Source organism: Schistocerca gregaria, chromosome X (genome assembly GCF_023897955.1).
Source record: "Schistocerca gregaria isolate iqSchGreg1 chromosome X, iqSchGreg1.2, whole genome shotgun sequence".
NCBI classification, from domain to species: Eukaryota; Metazoa; Arthropoda; class Insecta; order Orthoptera; family Acrididae; genus Schistocerca; species Schistocerca gregaria.
In genome coordinates, this window is record NC_064931.1 from 371,008,103 (window position 1) to 371,025,790 (window position 17,688).

General features: G+C 41.1%; 1 protein-coding gene across 1 annotated transcript in view; it reads right to left on the reverse strand.

Annotated features, from left to right (window-relative positions):
• Positions 1-16,649, reverse strand: part of LOC126298374 (uncharacterized) — a gene marked incomplete in the record, with an annotated part of 141,431 nt that extends 124,782 nt beyond the window's left edge. The window contains 1 exon segment of the mRNA XM_049989680.1: positions 16,528-16,649.
• Between the last annotated feature and the right edge of the window lie 1,039 nt (positions 16,650-17,688).

Below are 17,688 nucleotides of genomic sequence, written 5' to 3' on the forward strand. Positions count from 1 at the left end.
AGACCACAAGTGTCCTGTATTAAATTATTCGTCTCGACTTCTTCCGCACTTCTGAATTATGATGTACTGAATAATAAAGGAAGCTACATTGTTTTGTTTTCAGAAATTGTTTGGAGTAAGACGCATGTCCACTTTAAGTTATCTGCTTCAAATGATTGTTCCTATCATATCCCTAAATGTGTATCATTCCTCCTGGGACACCCTGTATTTATGGAATCAAATTGTTTTAAGAACGACAAACGGGCCTAAGGGCCAATTTGCTTCACTTTTGGTAAAAGTGAAAGACCGACGTACTGACTTACGACAGTAAAAGTTCACTTTGAACTTTACAGATGCTTAGAATACTTCCACCCGAAAGTCATGGCCAGCCGTGCCTGGATACCGTCTGGGAGGTTGTCTATACATTTTACTCTCCCAACATACACCTCCACCGTCACAATGTTTATACTTTAAACTCCCAGTTAAAAACTATCGACGAATAAAGTATTACAAGTTAAAGGAAAATAGATGGGCTTTATAGCGTTAAAAGAAATATCCGGGTTTAATAATTCATTGCCGACGCTATAATTACAGATTAAGGACCAGTTAGAATAGGACAAGTATGGAGAAACATAGGAATCGTATGTATTAACATATGACTTACAGGGAACTACAGGAAAACTACATTTGGTTTGCCAGATGACAACCTTCCCAGTTAAATGTCGAAAGCATTACAAGCAGTCCCAGTGGTTGTGCTCCCTACTGTGTCTAGCCACCGTGACACATGAAGCAGTTAAAATCAATGGTTTACTACAATTTTGATTTGCATAAATTCTGATGTTCTTGATCATAAAATGCGTCACAAATTTTGATCAAGAGTCTGGTGTGTGCCTCCATACTAGTAGCCCGTATTACCTTGTGTAGCGTGTCTATACTTCATTAACCATTGAAGTATTACTAGTAAAGAATTAAACATGTGTCAGGAATCCCTTCCTGGTTTTGGTTTGTATGTACAGTGACATAAAATATGCCCACCGACAGTCGCCCTGGGGACTGTGCGAGCCTTAGTTTAAATAGCAATATACTTGTCGCAGCCGCCGCCGCCGCCGCCACTCCCACGACAGCCCCTTAGCCTCTTCCCCCCTTCCAGAGTCAAGTCCAGATATCTGCATCAACTGGCAACAAGGTTAGATGCAGAAGTTCCTGGAGGAAGCGTTGTCGTATTTCCACTTTCTGACGCGTCTCTAATAGCAAAAGTTTTCCACGACTATTCGTGGCTGTCAGAACAATACCCCCACCCCAATCGAGCTTTTCCTCTTTGCAGCGGGTGCGAGACGCAGCCTAATGTTACCCCAGCGATCACAACGCATCGCATCATGCCCCCCGTGATGTGCAATGCTCGATGTTTCACTGTGGCAAAGATAAAGTTCTTACTAGCATGTCAGTTTCGGCACAAAATGTCTTCGATTAACCGAGTGAATAGAGTCCACAGATGGGTAGCTGTAAGTTTATAACAACTACTGGGAAAGCATTTTTTGCGTTTCTTTTCATTAGCTTGGAGGGTCAAAATGAATATAGTAGAGTTCGACTTTTCTATGGAAATTTCGGAAACAGGTAGTTTATAATTTGAGGTATGCTAGACGAATTATATTTGTTTGATCTCACTGAAGAATGCACGAAGTGACAAAGGAAATGAAGGCAAGGCTCAAATCTCTAGAAATGTGATAGAAAGTGTCCGAGAATAATGGAACGAATTGTTGACTGCCACCTAGAACACGGGCTCGTATCAATAGTACGTTTTGAATGTGGAAAAACGTGAGTGACAGGTTTGAAACAGCCTCGCTGGTCAGTTACTGCAACTGAATCTTCAACCCAGCAGAAAGTCAAGTGAGAGCACTTCTTGGAATTTGAGAAGTTGATACTTCACCGTCAGTTGCAACAGTTTAAGAAACCGCGATCTGCTAACAGTTTTCTCAACATGACAAAGGTCTTTTGGGTTAAGTTCTCTTTTTTCATGGCGTAAAAACTAGGGACATACAGGCTCTTGTCAGAACCGCAGAACACGAAGGTACAAAGAGCTAAAAAGGGACTGCACCTTAGGCCCAATCAACCGAAGGAAAGACAGCTAAAGACATGGACGTGGAGAAACGTCCATAAAATACTCCAGAGAGACAATGGAGTTCCTGAACTATAGATTAAATGTCCGTCTTATTGCTAAGAAGGATAAACAGTAAAACGCAGTCGACAGCCCGTGCTTCGTTTATTAAAACGTGTAACAACTCAGACTGCAAACATAAAAAAGAATCTAAAGGGTTACAAAGGGCATTCCGTCAGGAAGTGGTGAACAGATATGTTGAGGGCAATTAGCACATCGTGGTGGGGGAGCACCACTTAAATCACGATGGCTAAGAAGGTGGGAGATTTAATTCACAGAGCGTGTTCCATGAAGGGAAGACCAGTGGCGACGCCAAAGTGACACCACCTGCTGACAGAGCAACAGAGATCTGAGGGAATGGAAGAACAAGTGGAGATTGAACTGTAGCGTCAGCGGCCTTGTTGCCTGTCAGAACGGCGTGACTAGAGACCCATGTACATAGCAGTGGCTCCATCAAAAATGAGCAAGGGAAAGCTTTCCTGGACCCACAGCACTATGGTATGGATGATGTGCACCACACAGAGGCTCTGTAGGGCACAGAGAGAGTGAGCAAATGACAACTTAAAAGCCTGGGTCGCCTGATGTACTGCATGGGCTGATAAACAACGAAGAGCTCCACTGTAAATACTAAGCAGTGTTACAGCAGCCCATACCGAAGAACGTCGGTGCCAACGACGAAGCCACAACCGACACCACAGGTAGAGCCATCATTGTACACGAAGGCACTATCGTGAAATTCCGTGTGAAGGTCAAGAAAGTAACGGCGATAGAGCTAGTCTGGAGTAGTGCCTTAGGAAGCGAGTAAAGTACAAGGTGAACACGATCCGGGACAAGAAGCCAAGACGGTGAAGGATTCACACCGATTGCGAAAGCAGCATGTAGCGTGAAGTTAAGCTGTCGGAGCTACAGATGAAAGCCAACTCCACAAGGCAACAGGAAAGACACGCCCCATACTGGCGATCAAAGGAGTCATCGAAGGAAGAGGCATAGGATAGGTGGCCAGGCATGGCAGACAAACGGCATGCGTATCTGCTGAGATCCTGGTGGTATGACATGGGTATTTCGGCAGGTTCTGCAAACAGACTCAACCAGGCTTGCGTAACAGGCGCCAGTGGCCAAACGGACGCCACGATTGTGGATTGCATTGAGACCACCAAAGATGGGCGGAAATTAAGATTTTTATTAAAAATTAAATTCCTCCAGCTGTACATTAGATTTTTTATTTACTTCGCTACCAGTTTCGGCGTTGCGTCAATGCCTCCTTGAGGCTCGTACACTTTGCTGAAATCATTTGTGTGTGGCTCAGTCGAAGTCCGCGGTGAGATCAACACGTGCTCCTCATGGATCACATGCAGATTTGCTAAAGTACTCAGTTTATTGCAAAGTCTAGTTTCGCAAGGATACAGTGCCAGATTTTGTAAATGTACTTGTCTAAAATACCTGCTTCACAGGTGATAAAAGGGAAACAAATTTAAACTCATTTTAAACGTAATGTAGTCTTATCATGAATAAAACCTTTTTTAAATTAGTTAAGCTCAGTGTTGAATATTTTGCCTTGCAAAGTAAAATATAAACTATTCCAATTGAAGGATTAGCTTTGTTTGAATTAGTTTTATCCACTGAAATAATCAGAGCCTTAATAGTGACAATATACTAGTTTATGGGTCTACATCTACATAGATACACTCCAAATCACATTTAAGTGGGTGGCAGAGGGTTCATCGAACCACCTTCACAATTATCTATTATTCCAACCTCGTATAGCGCGCGGAAAGAATGAACACGTATATCTTTCCGTACGAACTCTGATTTCCCTTATTTTATCGTGGTGATCGTTCCTCCCTATGTAGGTCGGTGTCAAAATATTTTCGCATTCGCAGGAGAAAGTTGGTGATTGGAATTTCGAGAGAAGATTCCGTCGCAACGAAAAGCGCCTTTATTTTAACGATTTTCAGCCCCAATCCTTTATCATTTCAGTGACACACTCCCACATTTCGCGATAATTTCTTTGAACTTTTTCGACATACTCCGTCTGTCCTATCTGGTAATGATCCCACATTGCGCAGCAGTATTCTAAGAGGACGGACAAGTGTAGTGTAGGCAGTCCCCTTAGTAGATCTGTTACATTTTCTAAGTGTGCTGCCAATAAAACGCAGTCTTTGGTTAGCCTTCCCCACGACATTTTGTTTGTTCCTTCCAATTTAAATTGTTCGTAATTGTAATACACAGGTATTCAGTTGAAGTTACGGCTTTTTGATTAGACTGATTTATCGTGTAACAGAAGTAACGAATTCCTTTTAGCACTCATGTGGATGAAGTCACTTTTCGTTATTTACGGTCAACTGCCACGCTTCGCACCATTCCAATATTTCTTCTAAATCTTTTTGCAATTTGTTTTGATCTTCTGGTGACTATTAGTCGATAAATGACAGCGTCATCTGCAAACAACCAAAGACGGCTGCTCAGATTGTCTCCCAAAAAGTTTATATGGATAAGGAACAGCAAATGGCCTATAACCCTACCTTGGGGAACGCCAGAAATCACATTGTTTTACAAGACGACTTTCCGTCAATTGCTACGAACTGTGACCAATGACAGGAAATCACAAATCGAGTCTCATACCATACGATATTCCATAACCACGCAATTTCGCTACGAGCCGTTTGTGTGGTACAGTGTCAAAAGCCTTCCGGAAATCCAGAAATCCAGAAATCCGGAATCGATCTGAAATCCCTTGTCAATAGCACTCAACACTTCATATGAATAAAGATTTAGTTGTGTTTCACAGGAATGATGTTTTCTAAACCCATTTTGACTGTGTTAATAGACAGTTTTCGAGGTAATTCATAATGTTGGAACACACATGTTCCAAAATCCTGCTACATTTCGACGTAAACGATATGGGCCTGTAATTTAGTTGATTACTCCTACCTTTCTTGACTTAGTGTGACCTGTGCAACTTGCCAGTCTTTGGGTACGGATATTTCGTCGAGCGAACGGTTTTATATGATAAGTATGGAGCTATTGCATCAGCATACTCCGAAAGGAACCTAATTGGTGTACAGTCTGGACCAGAAGACTTGCTTTCATTAAGTGATTTAAGTTGCTTCACTACTTCGAGGATATTTACTTCTCGTTAGTCATGTTGGCAGCTGTTCTCGATTACAATTCTGGAATATTTACTTCGTCGTCGTTTGTGAATGCATTTCTGAAGACTTTAGTAACTACTTTGGTAGCACTGTCTCCGATGGTATCTCCATTGCTATAGCGCAGAGAAGACATTGATTGTTTCTTGCCTCTAACATACTTCACGTACGACCAGCATGTCTCTGGATTTTCTGCCATGTTCCAGACAACGTTTCATTGTCGAAACTGTTATAGGCGTCTCGCATTGAAGTCCACGATAAATTTCGATCTTCTGTAAAAGATGGCCAATCTTTGGGATTCTGCGCCTGTTTAAGTTTGGCATGTTTGTTTCGTTGTTTCTGCAGAAGTGTTTTAACCCGTTTTGGGTACGAAGGAGGATCAGGTCCGTGGTTTGTTAATTTCTTTGGTATAAAACTCCCAATTGCTGCCGATACTATTTCTTTGAAATTAAGTCATATCTGGTCTACACTTATCCTAAATTACTAATATGAGTGGAGACTCTCAGGAAGGCGTCAAGTGACTATGTGCTTGTTTGAATAGGTATATTTTCCGCTTGTTTCTCGGGGGATTTGGAGATTACAATATTCAATCTCGCTACGACAACCCTGTGTTCACCAATCCCTGAATCGGTTTTGATGCTCGTTATTAACTCAGGATTATTCGTTGCTAAGAGATCAAGTGTGTTTACTATTCGCGTGGGCTCATGAACAAACTGCTCGAAATAATTTTCAGAGAATGCGTTTAGCACAATTTCGGATGATATTTTATGCGTACGTCCGGAATTAAACATGTATTTCCGCCAACATATCGAGGGTAAATTAATGTCACCAACTATTATCGTATAAGTCGTGTACGTGTTTGAAATCAAACTCAAGTTTTCTTTGAATCTTTCAGCAACTGTATCATCTGAATTTGGAGGTCGGTAAAAAGAATCCAGTTATTTTATTCCGTTTCTCAACAATAACCACTACCCATAATAACTCACAGGAAGTATCTACTTGAATTTAGTGACAAGTTAAACTACTTCTGACAGCAACAAACGCCACCGCCAACCGTGTTTAGCCTATCCTTTCGGAACACCGTTAGGTTCTTGGCAAAAATTTCTGCTGAGCTTATTTCCGGCTTTAGCCAGCTTTCAGTGCCTGTAACTATTTGAGCATCAGTGCTTCTTATTAGCGCTTGGAGCTCTGGTACTTTCCCAACACACCTACGACAATTAAAACTGTTAGACCAATGGTTCCTTTATCTACGTTCTTCCTGTGTTCAGCTTGTTCCCTTTTTAACTGAAGCCCTTCTTGCGTTTTCCCGAGACCATCTAACCTAAAAACCACACAGTCCACGCCACACAGCCCCTGCTACCTCATCATTCTTCACATATCAGTAAGATGCTTTGACTATTGTTGCTAAGGAAATTGATATACAGGGTGGTCCATTGATCTTGACCGGACCAAATATCTCACGAAATAAGCATCAAACGAAAAAACTACTAACAACGTAACTTGTCGAGCCTTAAGGAGGAAACCAGATGGCGCTATGGTTGGCCCTCTAGATGGCGCATCCATAGGTCAAACGGATATAAACTGCGTTTTATAAAATAGGAATACATTTTTATTACATATTCGTGTAGTACGTAAAGTAGTATGAATGTTTTAGTTGGACCACTTTGTTCGCTTTGTGATAAATGGCGCTGTAATAGTCACAAACACATGGCTCACAATTTTAGGACAGTTGGTAATAGGTACGTTTTTAAATTAAAATATAGAACGTGGGTAGGTTTGAACATTTTATTTCGGTTGTTCCAATGTGATACATGTATCTTCGTGAACATATTTCTGAGAACGCATCGTGTTACAGCGTGATTACCTGTAAATACCACATTATTGCAATAAATGCTCAAAATAATGTCCATCAACCTCAATGTATTTGGCAATACGTGTAACTACATTCCTCTTAACAGCGAGTAGTTTGCCTTCCGTAATGTTCGCACATACGCTGACAATGCGCTGACTTGTCAGGTGTAGTCGGTGGATCACGATAGCAACTGTCATTCAAGATTCCCACAGAAAGAAATCCGGGGAAGTCACATCCGGTGAATGTGCGGGCCATGGTATAGTGCTTCGACGATAAATCAACTTGCCATGAAACATGCTATTCAATACCGCTTCAACCATACGTGAGCGAGCTACGTGCCGGGCATCCATCATGTTGGAAGTACATCGCCGTCCTGTCATGCAGTGAAATATCTTAGTACCATCGGTAGAACATTAGGTAGGAAATCAGCATACACTGCATCATTTAGATTGCAAATCGATAGAATGGGGGCGAATTATCCTTCCTTCCATAATGCCGCACCATACATTAACTCTCCAACGTCGCTGATGTTCCACTTTTAACCATCGAGGATTTTCCGTTGCCCAACAGTGCGTATAATGCCGGTTTATGTTACCGCTGTTGGTGAATGACGCTACGTCTCTAAATAGAACGCGTGCAAAAAAAATGTCGTCCCGTATTTTCTCTCGTGCCCAGTGCCAGAACTGCGCACGACGTTCAAAGTAGTCGTCGTCGTGCAATTCCTGATGCATAGAAATATGGTACGGGTGCAATCTATGTTCATGTAGCATTCTCAACACCGACGTTCTTGAGATTCCCGATTCTCGCGCAATTTGACTACTACCTATCTGCGGATTAGCTGCGACAGCAGCTAAAATACCTACTTTGACATCTTTTGTTGCAGGTCGTGGTTGACGTTTCACATGTGGCTGAAAACTTCCTGTTTCCTTAATTAACAATCCGTCGAACGGTCCGGACACGATGTCCATCATATGGAGCAGCATACATAGCACACGCCCGTTGGGAATTTTCATGACAATAGCCATACATCAACACGATATCTACCTTTTCCGCAACTGGTAAATGGTCCATTTTAACACGGGTAATGTATCACGAAGCAAATACCTTCCGCACTGGCGGAATGTTACGTGATACCATGTAATTATACGCTTGTGACTATTACAGCGCCGTCTACCACAAAGCGAAAAGTAGTCCAACTAGAACATTCATATTTACTTACTATACGAATATGTAAAAAAATGGGAGTTCCTATTTAAAAAACGCAGTTATTCGTTTGACATATGGCAGCGCCATCTAGTGGGCCAACCATAGCGCCGTCTGGTTTTCCCCTTCAAGCAAGACGAGTTTCGTTCTTTGTAGTTCTTTCGTTTGATGCTTATTTCGTGAGATATTTGGCTCTGAATTTTGAATTCAATGGACCACCGTGTGTGTGTGTGTGTGTGTGTGTGTGTGTGTGTGTGTGTGTGTGTGTGTGTGTGTGTGTGTGTGTGTGATATTTGTGCTTTAACGTATCAGTTAAGATAGAAGCCCCTCATGTCGAAATTTAGTTCTGCACTTCATGCAGTAACATTTCAGTAATGGTTTAAGTGATGATCTTAAGTGCTCGAGTGTAGCTTATTAGTGTAGCTTTGTACAAATTTGTTTTCTATAATAACTGGTGTGCGTTATTGGTAACTGCTGCTACATACAGCTCGAAGTGCCGTATGTCAGTTTCTATCCTGTGCACTATTCAAGGGGAAAGAGCAAGGAATGTAACTTTAATAACTAATGTTCAATGTTCTTAGACATATTTGCAAATTAATGCACAAAGTTGAGCTGGCGACCGTTTGTTTTCATTCACATATGAATGCTTTGTTTCTTGTCTCTTCAAAGAGCACATAAAACATGCACTAGTGGCGCCCTTATTAAAAGTAATGCGAAAACGTTTAAAACTGCAGGCCAGTTTCATTGCTGTCTTCGTTCGCTACAGTAACTGACGCAATCATGAACTAGACAAGTTAAATGAGTAAATACAACCTCTTTAATGAAGCACAGTGATTTCAGAAGTGTAAGCAGTCCAGTATCTGCAATTTCTGACTTCACTAAGGTGGTAATTGAAGCTCTTGGCAGGAATGTGTGACAGGCATGTTCCGGGACTTGCCAAGCTGACACTGTTTACCATAAAATACATAAGAGCAAGCTTGAAGCGATGGGTGTGAGGAATAGCGAATGACTGGTTTCAGTCTCAGTAAACAGGATGAAGACTAGAGACTGTTCACGTCCGCTGATAAATTTCAAGCAAAACATTTGCCAGACAAATACATAAACACAGATGTTCCTCAGGATAGTGTATTGGGTCCAATTATGTTCTTTATATATACAGCGGTGTCAGGAGAATTTACTCTGGCGTTTCAGCAGATATATGCCATTTCATTCTTGTAATATGTAGCTAGTGTGTCTCTAAATACTCCTCACCACGTCTTTCATGCGACGCCCAGGGTCGTAGGAAAGGGTCTGTTTCCCTTTATAAACAAAATTATTTTTGGAACAATTATACGTGGTCATTGGATACGGCGACTCCAAATCAGTCTAGTGCGATTTCTATGCTATCGATATGTATTAATGACCGTAAAATCAAGAATAACCAGTACTTCAGTAGTGACAATACTGCTGTGGCCCGTGCTTACTGCTTCCACCATGCAGCAGCGCTACTGCTGCTGCAGCTCAGTCGCTCGTCGAGTACCAGTATTCTTCGCTTATTACTGTTCCTGTTAACGATACAAATTTTGCACTAGACTAATTTCGTTCCGCTGTATCGACTGAGCACGTATAATTCCGCTTTAAAAATTATTTTTCATAAGCTGCGACATTGTCGCGAATAAAACAGTGACCGGAATATAGAATAAATTTCCTTTTGTTTATGGTCACAAACTTGTGAAAAAGTTTGTGACCATAGACGTAAAGGAAAAATGATTTTATTTGTAGCGGGAAACAAACTCTTTCCTTCGACACTTTGCGTCTTAGGAAAGGCGCAGTGAGCTTTGTTTGGGCTTACTCCTGTTATACACCGGAAAAGCTGAATTTCAAATATATGCCGGAAACAGAAAATACATCTGACGGCTCGTAAGAGATACTGTAAATAAATGACTTCTCCGAAAGTAGCACATGGAGAAAGTTCTTTGCCGATGCAAGCAACATCAGTCACTGACAAAACGTCTGAACTATTAGAGAAAGCAAACTAAACCCTCAAGGATGTTTACAACCGGGCAGTATGTAATTCATGTTAAACACAAAAATAACCGTATGTACTTCAGCATAAAGAGAGGAAGAAACGGTCACTAAGCATCTATGATATCTAGATTGTGAAGCAAAAGTTTTTAGAGATGGCTATTTTCCGCTAACGTCGAGTAAACCAAGATACTGGGAAAAATAAGCATGCTATGGTATTAAGGTGTTAACAGAAGCCTGAAAAAGCCAATATGTGGTGACATACTATGCCTACATACACTCCATTCTTAGCTGTGGGATTCTATTCTGGGTACCGAAGAAAAGTTTTTAAACTGCAGATAAGCAGCCCAGCTAATTGTAAAGAGCATCCTTACGGCATCAGTTGAGTGCATCTACAAATCTGTGGTGCATACCAGGAGAAAATATTGCACTATTCATAATCATGGACCAAGAGACCGTTTGGGGTGATATTTACCGAAGCAAAATAAACAGGATTTTTATCAGGCTATAAAATTTTATAACATTTCTAAAAGTGAATATTACTAAAATACATTAACAAGGCTAGTAAAATGCTCTTCAAGTTTAGATGACTCGGTAGCAGATAGTAATGGAGTAATTACAGCATTATGTCACATTTCAGTATTTGATTATGGTTTACTGCCTTCACAAGGATCGTTTGTCAAGCTGTAAAACGCATGGTAGCAATGTTCGTTGGCTTAGTTTGTCAGGTTGACAGTGGTACATAGTTTAACATGGAGTCCGCGACTGGGGCAAGGGAACAGCAGCATCTTCACAGGCCAGCATTCATTGGTTGGTGGTGTGTACGGCAGTGACATGCGGAACTGTTGTACACTGTAACTGACTGAAAATAGCCCAGGAGTTATCACTGCGTATGGTAATTAACGAAACTGTTGCAAGTTACCTGAAACAAAGTGCGTAAATCAAAGAACATTATACAATTGATAACTACCGAAGACTGGCCTCGTATCCGGTAGGATTGAGCTGCTCTGCATGGTTGACCTGATTTTGCTTCTCCGTGGTTTTCCTAGATCGCTAAGGCAAATGCCCAGATCGTTCCTTAATCAAGGCCGCAGCCTATCACCTATCTTATTCTCATAGGCTACTTGTCTTGCCCTCAAAAGATGTTTTGAGTTGTGTGTGTATTTGCATTTTGTTACCTTGACAGATCCTGTGTCATTGACCCCTTAATAAATTTTTAATTACAGCAAGTAAAAAGCAACAGTCGTGTGCCATTCCCAACACAAAACGCATTCCATACTCAAGTTAAAGAGCAGGACTATCTATAGGAAAACGAACTTATGTAAGTTAGTCGTACAACCATATGCATCTGAAAACACTAAATAATTTGGTAAAAATTTGTTGCAGCCATGAAGGAAAGTCATTGGAGAAAGAACGAACCTATTTAAAAAATAAAGCTAAATATGCTGAATTTTCGAGTAATGTGATCACAGGACGACCCATTCAGATTGTGATGGTTCAATCCTAGGACGCGTATACCTCCAAGACTACGAGGATGAGATTTTGAGGGGGAACAGTACGTTTTTAAGAATTGGCGGTAAGATCGTAAAACAGACGTTATAAAATAGCTATGTTTCAGCAGCGCAGAGCTTACACAGCTTTTAATTGCCTCATTTGAGCCTGCCTTCATTACGTGGCGGTATCTTACGTATACCGTATGTCATACATGACATCTGCAATTATCAGTCTGAAAAACTAACTGGGCCGAAGAACACTATCACAAGCGACACGAAAATCCGCAGAAGGATGCTACTTTAACATTTTTTTCATGTTAAGAGTGGCCATTTGAAACAACAAACTGGAGTATAATAAAGCAGGATGTTAGCAATTTGTATCTTGTGGGCGAGCTGAATCCTCACTGCTACATATCGCTCTGAAAACCTTTTGAGATTGTATGGCAAGTTACATCTGTACTCAAACTCGCCACTTGGTTTTTCAGTCCGAGTCTATAAAGCTCGGAGACTTACCCATTGCGGCTATCATTCAACCTATACATGAATGCTTCAAGCTGACGCAAACGGTGACCAGTCAGTTCAAAGAGTTACCGGGACAAGGTGACCAGAAAATTTAAGGTTTCCGACGGAAGGCTCATTTTATACTTAGCAACATTACAAGCTTGCCTACTTTCTGTATTAAAGCTCAAGTGTGTGAGCTTGTTTTCATGGCCATACATATGTTCTATTCTAAGATTTGGGACGTAGCATTACGTGGACGTTTTCTGACAAAACTTGAAACGGCACCGGTTGGCAGACATGTTTACTATCAAGAAAGCCACAAATTTCAGTTGTAACAAAATTTAAAAACGTTATGAAATAACCAATATACAGGGAGAGCGCGAAGGTATTCACTAAAACTCAATTAGAAACTAAGTTTTCGGCAAATAGCACGCGGCCGAGGACTGAGTCCCAAGAATTCTTTACGTAACTAACAATTCATTTCTATAGCATTTTTCTAACAGAATAATACTTTTAACGGCATTCTAAATGTCTTAAAGGTAAGTACTGTGACCTTTCGTTAACTCTGGCCTTGAAAATCTTTGCACCGTTATCAGACATCGTAAAATTGAGGCGCTAAGATAGCCGGAAACCGAGATTGTGGTGTATACAAGGGGCATTCCATTGATGTCTAAGCAACAAAGAACATTCCTCCGTGCCCTAACATAGCATTTGTATGACATACAGGATCAACTTAGTTGTGTGTATGGAACTTAAATTTTAAGAGCTCATGAAAATGTGCGCGTCATGTTTAAGCAAAGTATCTCTTCAGTTTTTCCATTTTAGCCAAATTCATTGCTTTCAGCTGCTTGTCACTAGAGAAAACCACATACGTCCACTTTAAAGGAAGTTCCTTCCAAGAAGATAATTCTGCGTTGACGCAAAAATTGATTTGTCTCTGCCACTTGACGACGATGGCTTCTTTAGGGGCTTGGGGAATTTTGCAATAGGCCTTTGACAACTGACTATAGATACTATTCAATACGGTAATTAGATGAGATTGACAAGGTAACTAAACAGGCCACAATGATTGCGTGACTATCAGTCAGCTGCAAAATAAACACTAAACAGTTTTATGTTTCACTTAAACATGTGCTCAAACTGCTTCCCATCGTTTGCAATGCATATTTCGAACAGCCAATCTAGAGAGATGAACGTGTCAGTGGAACAGTCAGCGGTACATGTAGCAAGGATTCGACGGCATACGTCAACTGACACTACTGGAGCTTTATGGTAGACCATGTTTAAGTTCAGCCGCAAAGAAATTATGAGAAATAGGGGGCCCGACAAGCTATTTTTCCTTCCGGCCTACCCAGCAGCCAATGGTTTCCATTGAAGGTGTTCTGACAGTAAAAGATTATTCCGGCAGCCGTGCTCTTAATATATTCGAGTGCCATAGTTAACAAGCATTACGTCACTTAGTCTTGAGAGCTTTCTAATGCCAATTAGAGTTAAACTTGCTTCAATGTATCGGTTAAAATTATTCTTTATCTCAAACTGAATTACCTGTCACCTGACTTATTCGTCGTAGCCCATGTTTCAATACCTGCAACCGCTCACGAAATTTTAGTCTCAAGATTCACCCTGCATGAAAATAATTTTCAAAACTCTTGTTTGCCTGCTTAGAAAGTTGGTTCACGGGTTCAATTCGGAGGTAGGACTGCGTGCTCATATTGATTAAAGCATCATATCGCAGTTCTTTCTAATCAGATTACATCCGACGTTAATAACTGGTTCGAATACAACATAGACCTTTCGAGCATCTGTATCAAGTCAGGTTTATTTCGTTTCAACTATTCATGCCCGAAAATAGTGTTTATGACATCCGGTCTTATTAATTACGGGCTGCAACCTGTGGAAACTGCTAAGATAAGCATGTTGTGGCACGCAGTATTGCTCTCAACAAGACAATTACCATGTTCGCAAGATCCAGTGTCCTATAAATGCAGATTCCATTGATAAAGGCTTTGTGTCTTAGTAAAATTTTTCTACTATCAGTATTTCACAATTCGTGACATACTGTTCCAATTATTTGGCTGCTTCCTGCAACAGCAATCTTCAGAACATTAAATAGTTGCCGCATGCCAGAAATTCTGATCTTGTCACCAATTTATTTGCGTTAAAGATGTACAAACAAATCAGCTTTAAACATTCGACGAGAATACTACGTGATTTTCCCGCACGTTATAATCAGAAACAGGGTATATTATTTTTTTAACCAGTCATTTGTTTTGTCCAGGAACTCCGCACAATGCCGACGATTTCCTCAACGGTCTATCACTACATCACGACAGTCAAGGTGGTCAAAGAGGGATTACGCTGCTCGCGTTCATTTGTTAAATAAGCGCTGCAAATAGCCGACAAAAATCGAAGTTATATTTAAAGGCCTCAACAATTGATAAAACTGTCTAGAAGACAATCCCTCTTTGTACGTAGTAGCGACAAACAGAACCACCAAACTGAATTTATATAGTTATGCAGATGACATGTGCTAGTGTGCAGTTACTGCATATGTAGGCTGCCACTGCACACTACCTCTGGTCAACAGATGTATCAGCTTCAAGCCAACCATCACTTCAAAATACACCCAATAAACCTCCGGGATTTACTTTTTTCAGTCGCTACCTCTTGTAAAAGTATATAAACCATCATACGTGCAGGGGCAAACAAACTTAGCATTGCAATCCGTCAGTCCCGTATTTCGTGAACATCAAAGACTTAAGACTAAATAAATCCAAGGACTTATGGTGAAAGATTTTTATTTCTATGAACTTTGTCATAATTACGTCCTATTTGCTTTCCTGATATTAACATCCCTTTCACCATTTAACGCCTAACCACCAGAACACAGGTTGAAGACGCCAAATACTAATTTTCGATGTAGCCCCTGCAGATTTAGTTTTTCCGATCTAGTATCTAGTATCTGGCATTACATACATTTTCAGTGGCATTGGTTGGTTGGTTGTTCGGGGAAGAAGACCAGACAGCGTGGTCATCGGTCTCATCGGATTAGGGAAGGATGGGGAAGGAATTCGGCCGTGCCCTTTCAGAGGAACTATCCCGGCATTTGCCTGGAGTGATTTAGGGAAATCACGGAAAACATAAATCAGGATGGTCGGACGCGGGATTGAACCGTCGTCCTCCCGAATGCGTGTCCAGTGTCTAACCACTGCGCCACCCCGCTCTGTCAGTGGCATTACACGTTATATCCGTCAAAATACATTTAGTGTGCTCAAGCGAAAGTACGGTTACTGTCCAGCACGAAAGAACGAAGAACATTGACGACATCACTAACCACAATATGCATGTCATGCGAGCGAACGAACGAGAGACTCCGTTAATACCTTAAACTTCACGCGACAGGTCTCACGTGTATTTGGGCCACACGCATGCCACAGCCAAGCTATTTCGCACACTAACTGAACAGTGCATATGAACAGCAAAGTATAATATGATGAGCCTAACGACGAAAACTTTACGAACGTAAGAGGAAATAATGTCTACTTATCTCTTATGGGGCGCAGATCTAGCGGCTTCTACCAGCACCTCCTTCGCAGGAAGTAAAATGAACTCGTCAATCAGGCAAGGCTGTAATTAAAAACAGCTATATACACTTCCTGAACTTAAATCCTACCAATAATTATCTGTTCCATCTCTTAGGGAATATTTCACATAGTGTTGCAAGCTCCAATTTATTTTTGGAACGCTAAAAAGCTACTTTATGAATACACTTTATTGTCTAGTGTGGGCAGTAATACAATTCTCGAGCTGACGAAAATACAACTAAAAATGAGTAAAAAGGACCTTATCGTTCCATGAACAGTGTGTATTCATAGTCACTGTTTAGTCGTCCACATTCTCTATACAGTTACGCGGCAGTTATGCTCCAGTGCTGTGAACATTTATCAAGTTACGATAACTACCCTAAGGATTCGTCTCACACAATGATATTTACGTTTGTATTATGACGTTATCTTCATTAATCATTGAATTCATGAAACAGCTAACGGGAAGGTCAAAACCTGATTTCTTTCAATTCATTCGGAAAAGGAAAATTTTCAGGATAGTTCCCAAATGAGCCTATAACTGCCTAAGAAGGAGTTACGCAACAGTTGCCACGTGGTACATGTTCCTGAAACAAAGGTTACAGCTTACTTCACTCCGACGACGCGTAAACACGACGAGCTGGGACGGCGTAGTTAGTCGAACCACAACCAACTGCCAGATTCTGACTAAGCAGCCTGCCTGCTGCCAGCGCACTCTGCTCTTGTAAACACTTCCCGCCAGCGTCGCTAATTACCGTAAATGCCGCTATACACCTAGTGGCATGCTTAACAAACTTGCTTCTACAAACATCGATTGTGCTACGAATATATGGACCTCGAGCCACGACTATTAGCACAATTCGCCCGTTGTGACAGAAAGAAAATGAAAGAAGAAACTCGATATGTGGTCTAAACACTTGTCAGTTAAACGAAACGATTATATTCAAATTTATTTACTCTGTAAGTTTCAGATTTATCCATATGATTCGTATAACGATTTCGACTGCACCTTATCCCCTACAATCCATGAACGTGCAGAAATCAGTGTACCACGCTTGGATCCCCGCTTCCGCTCCTTGGACTCGTATCAGCAACACCAAATACAGCATACGACATAAAACAAGTATTCCACAAAAATCATAGCATTTCCCCCGAACAAAAGTGCATTACCTGTCGATATCCAAAAGAATGTCCACCTCTGCCTACTCCCCCTCGTGCTTCCACCTCCTTTTCTAGTCACGACTGCAACCAACACAATTCTCCCCACAGGCTTCCATCTAGAAATGTACCAACCCCTCCCTGTTAATCAGTGTGGCTTTTTTCCCAATGTCTCTCTCTATGTTCAGCTCCTGTTCACTACCCACCACTGTAATATCCAAAAGTCATCTTTCTTTCTTCTTTTATTTTTTTATTCCTGACACTAGAGAAAACCTATGACTATGTATAGCATTCCAGTCTCTATTCAAACTCCAGACATATACACTTCTAACTAACTACTCCTGTCCTATTGTATCCCTCTTATTTAATTTTCCATCCTTTCTCATGATTAACATTGTCAGTCTTCTCCCTTCTACTTTATATACTCCATACTGTTGTTACGCCAAAATCACCTCCACCTGTCCACCTCCTTCATTAAGATAATGAGACCGCTGTCCTAGCCTCTACTCCGCACTCCACAACGATCCTCCCAACTGCACCTTAACCAATTAACCTCCTGGAGTAACCAATGACACCTCAATATAAATCGTTCCAAACTCCAGGTAATAACTAT